This window comes from Acipenser ruthenus, chromosome 12, assembly GCF_902713425.1.
Source record: "Acipenser ruthenus chromosome 12, fAciRut3.2 maternal haplotype, whole genome shotgun sequence".
In the NCBI taxonomy this organism is placed as follows: Eukaryota; Metazoa; Chordata; class Actinopteri; order Acipenseriformes; family Acipenseridae; genus Acipenser; species Acipenser ruthenus.
Window position 1 is genome coordinate 38,431,739 of NC_081200.1, and position 13,589 is coordinate 38,445,327.

General features: G+C 37.3%; 1 protein-coding gene across 1 annotated transcript in view; it reads right to left on the reverse strand.

Annotated features, from left to right (window-relative positions):
* Positions 1–13,589, reverse strand: part of LOC117417292 (cytosolic carboxypeptidase 6-like) — a 279,068-nt gene that overhangs the window by 59,083 nt on the left and 206,396 nt on the right. The gene's annotated exons all lie outside the window — the stretch shown is intronic.

The window sequence follows — 13,589 nt, forward strand, 5'->3', positions numbered from 1 at the left end:
CACATTTGTTCCGGTCCTGATAAGTACTACTCAGAACTATAGCAAATGTTAGAAAAGGGTAAGGGAAAATAAAAAGATGTAATAAAATGGCATTCAAACCTGCTTGATTCCTACATGCATACATACATACATACATAATCACAGAGAACGGCAAGACTAATGTATAATGCTAACATGCAAAAAAATCAGCATTAATATTCAATGTGGACCTAAGTGCCTGTCTCTCTGCGGTCCGGTAATAAACACCATGACGTGCTCACACCTACAACCTCCTCTTCTGCAGCACAGCACTTCTCAAGCCCCTGTGTGTGCCGAGCCCTCAAACACTCCTCGTACTGGCAGGGGCTATCTTCACCCTGAGTTATGAGAGAGTGTTTGTCCCTGGCACAGTGTCAGGCCACACTTCAGCTCTCAACACAGCGCTCGCAATGGGCTTCAGGACATCACAAAGACTGAGAAATCTATAATTAACAAGGGCCTTAAAACACCTGCAAGGGGAGTTACGTGGGCAGCAATGCTAAAGGGTGTCATTACAGATAAAAAAATATATATAATGACTGTCCATCAACTGTAGGGGTATCGAGTAGAATATATTACGTTGGAACACTTTGGAGTCAGTGGTCTGCTACTTAAACACATACATTATAATGAATTATAGCAAGCCAGTATCCAAAAATCAATACCCACAGTGTTGCATACAGAAAAAAAAAACAATACAATAAAATTATAGTATCATACATAGTGCTGTACCTGATTTTGGTCTTTGCTCATGTATGATAGGTCATCGAGAATGACAAAGTCCTCATTAACACACATTTGAAGCCCTGAAACCAATCAAGACTTTATGCATCTTGAAACTCTCCATGTAATGGCTGATTAACTACAAGCTGTCCTCATGCAATCTAATCCAGATCTTAAAAACACATTTAAAAACTGTCTCCATACACCAATACAAATTTGCCGGTTCATAATAGCATTAGAACAATCCGCAGCGAGCATTACCTGCACGATAATTGACCTTCGACTCAAGACACTTAACTGTTGCTGCGGTCAATTTTCTAGCAAGTAATTCCCTCTTTGTCGGATATTAATGCTCAATTATCCTGGTGGATAAGATACAGGAGGTGGGTATTTCGCAGTCTGCAGACGTCTTCTGGAATTTGAATGCAGTATCTCAGTCATTTCCGTTCATTGTTATGCCACCTCTATACGTTTAGCTGCAGTAGTTAACTCACTGACATGCTGCGAGATGAAAATTAGATGAATATCATTTTTTTTGTAAGAGTTTTAGCATTGAATAATTTTTTTTTTGCATTCAGCTCTATAGAAATCCAACAACAGAACGTGATTTGTATTGTTCTATGCATTGCGAAGCAGATACAGATTTAGTTCTTGGGAAAGTAGATCTCTGAATTAAGCTGTTTCATTTCAGTTTAAACATACCTTCTTTTCTTAAACTTGCACTTGTTATAAAAACAGAAAATTCCATCAACGTTAATAGAGTTCTGTGTTTATTTCACTATTGACAATGGCTGTAAACCGGGACATAACAAGAAATTGATTGTACAATTACTTCAACACCTTTTTCCCCAGACATGACATGCTTTCAGCCAGGAACATGCTTTGACCTCCAAGAAATGATGAAATGACCTAGGAAGTGAAACAATAATAGGCTTCCAGAGAGTAAGGCATGGAAACTAAAAACGTTCTAGAGGAGCTGTTGAAGAGGAAGGGGGAAAGTTTTACCCGCCAGGTGAAATGGCCAGGTCAGTTTGAAAGCATGTCAAAAATAAATTTCTTTAACTTTATGTAGACCCAGATATCACTTTTAATAAAATACAAATACAGGTTTACTATGTGCTTCTTTGAACAGTGCACATCTGAGACCTATATAGAATTGAAGTGCACGACAGGTAAGATTTATATTCCGTAAACGTGGGAGGAATTAAAATTGTGCAGAATAATGATGGAATGAAGGTTATGTTAATGATACGAATTAAGGAATTTGGTTTGGCCATTTTTCATTGTCCTCCTCATTATTTGCCAGTAGTTCTCCTACAGTACTCTGAGTCACTCAGAAGCCTCATGTCCTACACTTTAGTGGTCTCCGTCAGCATTCCTAACATTGTGTTATACACTGGAGCAGAGCACAGCATTGGATGTTCTGTTGCCTGCCTCTCTCCTCTAGCACAAAACTAAAAGATCAATCTAGTCTGGCATCCTAGTTGATTGATAACTCTCTCTCCGACTCTCTCTGCATACTGTAATTTACCAGAAGCGCACTTTAGAGATCCCTGGAAGCATATGTATCAGAAAACAAGTGGCCAGTCAGGCCTTTTTCCTCTCCCCAGCTAACATTATCTTAAAGTAATTTCCAACTGGCACTTACGTCAGGAAATTGCTGAGGTGTCGCTGCCAAGCTCTAATCGATCAGCTTCCCCCAGCTATTGGAAGGTGGCAATGGGCGTTCCTCTAATTCAGGGACGACTTTAGCAGAATGGTTCTAACAGTTCCAAGCTGTGCTGGTATGGTGACATATCTGTGCAGACTGGAACACTCGTTAGCCAATGAGATTGCTCCCTCTATTCTTGCCATTTTATAATGTAATTTAAGCAAACAATGTCTCTATTTGGAACACCCGAGTCTATAAAGCCAGAGGCTGGAGGTTGAGGGCATTATTTGAACAACAGAGTTCCATTATTACTGAAGAAGATGCCACACCAATGTCATTAGCACTATTATCCTACAGCTTTTTGAAGTTATTTATTTACCTTTGTTTGTAGTCTACTGAAAGAGATAACTTTTTTGAGAGCAGGGCTCAAGCGTCCATTCTGTAGCAAATAGGTAAATTCGGTGCACTGGTAAACATTTAAAAAATAAGAAAAGAAAAAAGAAGGCTTATCATTGGCACTGACCAGGTTAAATGATGCCTGCCTGCAAAGAACGTCTGCCTTCAATACAGTAAAGTCAAGTGGATGCATTTAAGTTTAAATTGAGTTTGACTTTCACACGATGTTGTGAAGTTAGCACACGCTGGTCCCTCCACTTCACGTACAAGACAGATAAGAGCTTCTGAAATGTTAATATTTATCTGACTTAATACGATTTGAATAATTCCTCCTGCTAATTAATTATTCACAGTCCTCTAGCTATTAGCTCTGTTCTACTGTACACTCCCAAACTGGAACACACCAAAAGAAAATTACAAACACCTTTTCAAATGCCAGCCCAGTGCCAGCATTCATTTCATGCCTGTCTTAGTTACCACAGCAGTTAAGTCTCGATTTTCCATCCATGTTTAGCTCCGATCTCATTAACATTTAAATAAAAGCTGACTGTAGAAGAAACTCGAAAACATGTAAAAGAAAAAATTAAATTATTCCTTTCTTTTTTATGAGAAAACAGAGAGGAGTGTGGGTGCACCACGTCTTGAATGTGAGTACATAAAAAATCATCTGTAATCTAGAATCAAAAGACAAATCTAATCTTTTTTTTTTTTTTTTTTTACAGAGAACAGAAGTTTGGAGCCAGAATGTAAAGCGAGCACTTAGGAGCCTCTTTTTGGTTGCGTTTAACTTTTTTTTTTTTTTTTTTGTCTTTCCCTACTTTCAAGCTGATTAAAGTTGACTGTCAAAAAATTCTTTGCAGTTGTGAATCCCCAAACCTATGCTTTGAGTCAAAGTGAGTTCTTTTTAATGACCAATATAACTTTCACATCAAGGTGGAAAAACATAAAGGTGGAACAAGGTCAGAACTGAAGAAAGCCAATCTTAATTAAATGGGAACTCCTCCAGCACTTCATGAATTAAAAAAGAAAGCCTGAATCAATTAGTGGCATTGCGAGTTTTGGACAGGTAGTAACATACATTCCTGCATCGGCATGACTGCAAATTCAAAATAAGATGCAGTATGAAGAAAAACTTGATAACCAAGTAATATATCAACAGTTTGCACAGAGTAATATAGAAGAAGAAATGCAATGAAATGCTTATCACAGTTTGATAACCGGGTCTCCAAATATATGCAGAAATGTGTGACATTGAGAGATAGACCGATGTCTGGACAGACAGACACCCCCTGTATCCCCAGAATCTGATATATTCACTAACTAAATAATGTTAATTTAATGACAAAGCAGTCATTTCACCTGGAGGGTGAAATTGTCCCCACCCCTTCAACCACTTTCCTGTCAGTAACCAATCAGCCACTTCACTTAATTACTGACATGCTTTCAGTCAGTAATATGCTTTGACCAAAAAGACACGGCTGAGGTGAAATGACCTAGAGCTCTATGTAGCTAATGGAAGTGCAAAACAGGTCAGATTATTTTGGTAGCTACAATCAGAATTAACCAGTAGATCGGAAAAAAAAGCGTAAAGTACTGCACGCAGGCAATAAAAATGTGCATTATAAATATCATATGGGAGATACTGAAATTGAAGAAGGAATCTATGAAAAATACCTAGGCGTTTATGTTGACAGAAATGTCTTTATCTAGACAATGTGGGGAAGCTATAAAAAAAGGCCAACAAGATGCTCGGATATATTGTGAGAAGTGTTGAATTTAAATCAAGGGAAGTAATGTTAAAACTTTACAATGCATTAGTTAGACCTCACCTAGAATATTGTGTTCAGTTCTGGTCACCTCGTTACAAAAATGATATTGCTGCTCTAGAAAAAGTACAAAGAAGAGCAACCAGAATTATCCTGGGTTTAAAAGGCATGTTGTATGCAGACAGGCTAAAAGAATTGAATCTATTCAGTCTTGAACAAAGAAGACTACGCGGTGATCTGATTCAAGCATTCAAAATCCTGAAAGGTATAGACAATGTCGACCCAGGGGACTTTTTTGACCTGAAAAAAGAAACAAGGACCAGGGGTCACAAATGGAGATTAGATAAAGGGGCATTCAGATCAGAAAATAAGAGGCACATTTTTATATATTTTATATCAAAATACTTTAGTGAAAAAGAATACCATTAAAAAAATCTAAAGGTTCATATGGGAAAATGCGAGATCTATGAAGTGGTGGTATTAATTATTAGTCAAAATTTACTGGAATTATTTAGTTAATACTTTTACACCGTACGTACCCCTTAAAAAAAATAAAAAATAAATACAAAATAAATAATTGGTAGCAATCCCCTATTAAAGGACATGCAGCTAGAAATATCACCACGACCAAGTTTAAAAATACATTTTGATCAATACAAACTATAGGCAACAATGCCAATGGGTTAAACAGAACTTTACTGTGACTTCTTCAAATGTGCAGTGTTGGCTTGCCTTTCAGCCCTTCATTTCAAATATATTCTTGGTTTTTTCCCCTCCCCTGGCTAGTCTGCTATGATAGCTAAATATGTACACAGTGATATAATCGCTGCCAGAAACAAATGGTAAAAAGCGAGCAATCTGGTGTTTTCAATTTAGAAAGTATGCATTATTTACAGTGTCATTATTCCACTCAATTTGAGTCCAGGCTTCAGTCTTAATTTCACTATAATCAAAGTCAATGAATATTTAATCAGCATTGCTTCCAGAAATTGAGTAATTCCATTAACATAATGCCGCAAGAACGACAGAGAAGATTTCTTTCAAAGAGAGTGTGTGAGCACAGATCTCTCTGTTTATACGTGCCTGTGTGTGTGATTGTGTGAACGTATTTATTTTCTCTTGTAAGCAAAACATTACATTGTGTGAAACTGACTGGGTGCACACAAGTTTCTTTCTTTTTATGGAAAGTGGGATTTATATGAAGAATTAAATATATACAAAAATAAATATAAAATGTACATCACAAAATGTTTTTGAGTTATGGAAAAGAGTACAGGTGCCAAAATAATAATAAAAAAGCCCTTGATATACAGTATATATATATTTTTTAACTTAATATATGTTTGTGTCCATTAATATTTAGAACATATTTAGAAGTCTGTTCAATCGATGGTCACTTGATTAATATTAAAACATGATAGCAAATCTGCCCCAGTTTAGATCAATTGAATAGATCCCATTGTTTCTGTGCAGAACCTTCAGTTAAAAATATGTTGCCAGTGCTGAGAAAATCCAGTAGGGGAAAGGCAATCTCCTAGCCCTGTTGTTTTATAATTATCTTGTTGTTTTAGTAAATGATCAGGCACCAGTAATCTGGTCCATGTTATACCCCTCCATAGCAACTTGGATCATTTCCTGCATCATTTTAGTGTAAAGCTTGTATATTGAGTGCTGTAAGTGAGTTCCAAAGGCTTTATTGGGAGAGCACAGCATCTTCTCTTCTAGATTTCCATCCTCTGCTCACTGGGGATGACAATTCAGATAGGCTCCGTCTTTAACAAATCTGGTCTCTTTTGCAAGACCATGAAACGGATCCCTTTCTGTGTCTCTGTGCCCAGCTGTGGCACTTGCACACCATCAACATCACGTCTTTGGGAGGCTGGTATTTCTGCTTCTTCCTCTTTACAGCGACTGTCACTGCCAATAGTGATTCAAATGCATTTTATAAAAATACCAAACTACAGTGTTTGCCATTTGTTTTATTCCTACAATGTGATTCATCACATTCAGATTAGTATCACATGAAAATGCAGCTTAAAAGATAATAATAATAAAGGAATAAATATTGATACTGCAGCTCTGCCCCTGCTCGCCATGCTGCCTGTATAGTTCTATTAAGTAATTGGGTGTCCATTTAGATTTTTTCTAGAATAATCTTTTTCCAATCTTATAATACAGCAAATCATGAACAAAGAAGCCAAACTTGATATATGCAACATTCAATTATATATATATTTTAAAAGTGACCTTCAAAATACAACAGAATCAAGTATCAATGCCATGCATCAGTGTGACCCATATTCTGTAATTGATAAAGACACCAATGTAGTCCAAATCCTTTCTAAACTGCAGATGCGTTATAATAATGTTAAGTGGACCCCCTGGCTCCCTGCCCACTCAGTGTCTCCCCTTTCATTAGCTTGAGGACCAGTAGCTGATATTACAAGCCACATTCGCATCACTTCTCAAAAGGTCCTTCATCCCTGGGCAGCTAATCGATTGCAGAGTAGCAGCTTTTTTTTTCCTCCAGCTTGTCTATCTTCAGAACTACATTAACCTTTACGCTCCAGACAGCCCTCTTTCACTGATTCAAACATTAGCTCCAGCTTAATTGATAATGGCACGGCGTGTGAATCAGATCACCACAGACAACCCCTCACATTCACCTTCTCACTCAAACACACACTCAGGTTTACGTTACATTCTGTGGGGTCCCATAGGATTACATGCAATTTGAATGGATGCATCTACTCTGTAACACAATACAGTAGACCATAATATTAGGGAGAGATAGAAGTGTCACAACATGCAGCAGGAAGTGTGACATTGGCAATTAAAATGTAAGGTCACTGTTGGAAATAAAGCACCCATCCTATACTAATTATACTTAAAGGGGAACTGTAATGCAAATGAATATATAACCATTTCAATAGAAAACATGTTAACTCAAGCTTTTGATGCATTTTCAGCCTCTCTTTGAGCAGTATATCGTATAAAAACCATTAAAACAAATTAACATTGAATGTATTGGAGCTCTCTTCCGTCGCGCTTAGTATTCTATTGAGTGTATGTCCTGTTCCTATATTATGTAGTCATTGTTTTGTTATGGACGCCCTTTGTTTGTTTAAAGGCTTAGGCACACATAAATACTTTTTGTTACTGTTTTTCCTTTTGTTATTTTTGCACCCGAACGCTTTGCATTCCGACGTAATTCACCCTGCCGGCGTTCACTGGTGTGGGTGGCTGTCACCGATATGACTTAACAGCAGCGCCAGAAAGGTTCCAGTATGGCGGCGGCCTGCATTTCCAGCTGATCCAGAAAGCTGACAAAAAGATACTGTCCAATCGCTTGACTTTTTAACAAAATTGGCGCAGCAAGACGCATTTGTTATGTATACAGAGCATTTAGAGAACCTTGTTATTTTGAGTGCAGGCCCCCTTTAAATACATACAAAAAGAAGCAATGAACACCAAACTACAGCCTTTATCAGTAACGCATAAACAATGGAAAATACAGGCAACAACAAGGCGATTCTAGATTGAGGACATGAAAGTAAGTACGTTGTCATAATAATACACCATTGACCCCAATTGCCTGAACTCTGCATGTATCATCAGTTAATATGGGGAGTTTACCCTGTGTGAAATGTTTCCTGTATCACGATTTCCCCATTCTGTGAATCCTCCAACACTTCAATATGAATTATTAAGATCTACATTATCTTAACTGCCTGCAATTTACTTAAGAGAAATCTTTAGGAAGTCCATACCCTCCTGAATATTTACAGGATTTAGACAAAACCTTTAGAATGTTCTTTGTGTTGTTTCTGCAGTGTTTCATAGAGAAACACCTGCCAACGTCTAAATGTGGATTTTATAGATTTGTTAAACCCAACAGGATTCATGTATTTGGAGGTGCCAGCAACATTATTCTCAAATACTCAAGGTTAGCTTAAATAATAGGAAATAATAGGATTTTTGGGAGGTGTAAATAAACGCACGATTGGGCCAGGACAGACAGCGGACTTTAGGGTTAACCAAAGAGATCCAGTACATACTTTCTTATGGGAAGCAAAATTTCTATCACATACCAGATGGGATTTTATCAAGGTGCATTTGGTTTCAAAGTCTCGTTCTGTTCTGAAGGATTTACTGCATTGGAAAATCAAGGTCTATTAAATTAATTTCAACAAGTCTTTTTGGAAAATTGCCATGAAATAAAAGTCATTCATTTAAACAGTGGTACTAGGAGCCAAATGCTACCTGTCAATACTAAGAAACAGACTGATGCTACCCACATTTAGAGTCATAGTTTGAATTAGAAATGCATGTCTAGAGTGGAGAAATGCTACATTATTACACACACTCAACCACATTTAATGGCATATATTCCAGTTATAGGAATGGCATTTTTCTTTTTACGGACAGGTCTATACACCCTAGCATCACATGCACAGCATATATAATAAACGCCATAGATTTGGAGAAATACAGTAGGCGAAACCACGCTCCCCTGTCTGTATGACTCGCCCTCATCATCTAAAGCTAACTGCTACCGAGATGTTTTGTTCCCCTGTCTTCAGTCTTCAGGACACAGGGTCGCCATATTAGGTATCTTTTTTGTTTACAACAAAGCTACAATGTAAAATATATTTAATACAATTTCACAAAGCATAACTCGACACCCCCGTCCCTTGGCTTGTGTGTCTTAGTCTGCAGTAACTTTTCCTCAAAATGCTCCCACAGGTCCGTTCAGAGAGAGAGAGACAGTGCTGACAAGAATATTAAATAGCTGCTATGATGTGCATGAGCTCAGGGTGGCACAGTGACATTGACTGTCAATGTCAGCCCTTCAGTGGAGTTTTAACCGCAAAGTGCTTCATTTGTGCGTTAATTAGCTTAAATGCTTAGCATGAAAAATTCATGATCGCTTCAGATTTTTAATTGAGGCCGCACACTGCATTAATTGAAGCCATTCAGAGTTCTATCGTTGCAATGTGGCAGAAAGAGCAAGGAACCGGACCCTACCTCTCCCTTTCAATCAGATCTCTTGCTACCTGCAGCAGTTCTGACACCCACCCCCCCCCCACGCACACAGGACTTTGTCTGGGTTTACTGTCAAGGTACATCGAACACATTTTCTTTGAGATTATATTATTTTTTCCCCCATGCTTTCTTTGCTGGACAGTCCCCCACATTATCTTACTGAATGGAATTATTATTATTAGTTTATTTAGCAGACGCCTTTATCACAGAGACTAGGGTGTGTGAACTATGCAACAGCTGCAGAGTCACTTACAACTACGTCTCACCCGAAAGACGGAACACAAGGAGGTTAAGTGACTTGCTCAGGGTCACACAATGAGTCAGTGGCCGAGGCGGGATTTGAACAGGGGACCTCCTGGTTACAAGCCAGTTTCTTTAACCACTGGACCACACAGCCCCCACGGAACTCAACAGCTCCCTTCACACATACAAATCTGTTTGTGAAATGAACACTTGTGGTATTAGTACTGTACAGAGAATGAAACCCATACTGTAGTCATGTTTTGCAGTACTTGTCATTTGTAATAGAGCACTGGTTACATTTCACAATAAAACAGAATTCAAAATAGCTACGGAATTATTAAGTTATAAATATTATGACAGTTATTACAAAGTGTAATTGCTATTACGAATTGCCACCTGGCCTTGTTCTAAATTACGATAGTGTGACAGGGCTTTAATAAAAAATTGCAGTGGTTATTAAACAATGGCACAGCATTATCAAATGGGACAGTCCAGGTATTAAATGTTTTCATGGTTGCCAAACATTGCTGACTTGTATAACAATACAGCTGTACTACAGCTGATATAGCAGCCAACATTCAGTGGTATCACTAGATGAGTGATATAATCTTTCATAAAATGCATCCTGATATCAATGTCTCTGCGTCATAACTTACATTGATATAAGAACATTTGTAGTAGCTTCCTTTACAATGTCCATCATACACCAGAGGGATGGAATAATTCCATAATAATCGCACAGCACCTGAAAGGTTGAAGTATCTGTATAAAATCAATTGGATTATAACCAAATGAAATCTGAAATATCTATAGGAGGCTATTAACAAAGTAAACTAAGGCACTTAATGTACTGTAGATGCTAATACGAAGAAAACTTGGTAAATGAAATCTACTTAATTAATTGTTTGGACCAGTGCAGTGTGTGCTGTAACAGTATTTGTTAGTTGCTAGATAAATAAGGGTTTACAGCTCTCCCAGTCAGAAGGAGGCTAGAAAATGGATAATTCATCAGCAGATCTTAAGACTATCAGACAGTGTGCACTCTGCCATTTCACTTATGCTTCATACTTGGCCATTCTCAGCAAGGGTTTTATTTTTTTCTTATCCTGGCAGCAAAACTGACAGATGCACTGAACTAAAGCAAGCGCATCATGCCAGCTCACACACACACTCACACTCATCTGTATAATGTGGGAACAAACTTGGCTTGTGATTCCCTTGGATGAACTGGAGCTCATGGTTAATTCAGACCTGCAGCAGTGTCTGCCGTACACAGCTGTGCAAGTCCAGTTTCTGAGACCGGCACTAACTCAAGACTTTGGGACTGAGCAGCTTTAAGTGTGGACCGTTTCCTAGCTGAAGCTCGGGACAGCCTCTTTGACAACCTGAGCAGTAAAGAAGAAAGGGTCTGTTCAACCGATTTAAACAGCACTGCATTGAAATACCACCACTGTTTAAATACTGAATCAAGACCAAACCTATTATTTCACTTTACATATGAAAAAAAAAAAACTGTTTCCCAAATAAACAATTGTGGTATTAGTGATGAACTCATAGGTTGCAGAAAGAATGTAATGTGTCTTGGTTATGATAAGTTGCTTGTCACATTTTGCAATGCAACATGCACAATTAAAAAATAACCATCCTTTATTACCTAATAAATTACAGATAGAGCTATAGTTATTTAAAAAAAATTCCATGTTATGACAGGTATAACACAAGTGTGACATGGTCTTATTAAAAATTCCAGTATTAAAATATGGGAAAGTACACACACGATACAGGTATTTAATTTGTTTCATAGTTCCCAAAGATTACTGACTTACTTGTACTACAATACAGCACAACTACAGCTTATACTTAATGGTATCGCTAGCTGACTGACAATCTGAAAAAAAGCATCCATAATTAATCTATTTACTACAGAGTTTGCATTGATACTAGGACACACTCCGAGTAGCTTTCCTTAAAATGGTCATTTAACTTACAGACAAAAATACCCTTAATAGGCGCTAGAGAAGCTGATTTCCCAGAGTTCCCTTTAATTAAGGGTTTAAATATATAACAAATATAATTTTTAAAACATAAAGGCAATCCAGCTCATTGCTAAATCTTCTTTACACACTGAAGTCAACAAGCAGTTTTATTTCAGCAAACTCTAAATCTTCCACAATATTCAGGAGACTTTGTTGGGATTCATTATAAAAGCGACAGATGAAAGGGACTTAATACAGTATGAATTTCAGCTGCAGGGGGAAAACATAATCGGGGCATTTTATTTTATTGCTTCTGCAAAATAAAATGAAATTTCTAATAAAAAGTGTTCCCAGTAATCACATGCATGTTCTGGTTGCTTTAAAGAGAAATCAGGTTGATGTGGATTTAGGCTTTTCAAAGAGACAGCTTATGCTCCAATCGTTATGAAACAATGACATCTTGTGTTTTTTTGTTATTATTTGAGAGGCTGGAGCAATTTTCATTAAAATGGCAGGGCAGTTGTTTTTTTTTAAATGACACATCTTCCAGCCGATTTAAAGATTTAAATAGCAAAGTACATTTGACTCTTTAAATGCATTTTTAAAAATGATATGTTACACAACTTCACTTTACTTGTTATGCAAACAGCATCCACGACGTATAGTGTGTAATATATAAAAGTTGCATCTCCCTGTTTCAGTCACGATGGGCTAGAAAGCCGATCTGACAGACATATATGAGTGGACTGGTGCTTCTGGATCCAAATATACCCTGACAGTCATTTTTTTGTCAAAGTTCTATCTGAAACTGCAATTTATAATAACCAAAATTCATTCTACTATAAACGGAGACTGCAATCTTGAACCTGCAGTGATATTCCATATATTATTTAAACCGATTTACAAATATACTCCACACAGATTGCCACTGTGATTTACGGATTCAAAATTAACAAATGGCTTCTGCACAGACCTTGGTTCACATACAGGATGACTGATAGCCAGGATCGAGCTAGAAGTTCATTATCAATAGAAATCACTTGCATGTCACTCTTAAATGTATGCAGTTATTTACAGCATATGCATTAATTAGGTTCCACAAGTTATTTACTGAGGGTACAGCATTACAGGATGCATGATGCATGATGCAGATGCTATCGAAAAATTGATAAATCATTTGAAGCGTAATGTAGAAGGATACAAGCAAATCCTACACAGTGAATTGCGTTTTTTTAAATGATCGTCCTATGAACTACGCAGTCTTATATTAGTTTAGTACTAACAATTTGTGTAGTTGAAAATAAGAAGCACACTTGTTCATTTAATTTTTCCCTGGCTTTTTCATTTTCAGATTAAAATGTAGGCCAAAAAATAATACACCAAAACTATAGAACTAAGCTGTAACTCCTCCAGTTTATCCCCAGAGAAACCAGAGAGAGAAGTACAGTCTTTAGTATAGCTGGGTGTACAGTGTTCATTTACAGGGCTTGAATGCTTACTTGCCACATTGTCATTTAAATAATACATCTAAACAAGAAACAGAAGTGCACTGGGTGCTGGACCACGATTAATTTCACATTTTGCTGATGCTAGGTTTACCGTACATCAAGTATATGGCAGTATCACTGCACTGATGTACTGTTGGAAGAAAAAAGCCTAGATCTGCCAAGGATGCATGTAAATGTGCAACACAGAAAAACTAACACCTCCAGACAGCCTATATATATATATATATATATATATATATATATATATATATATATATATATA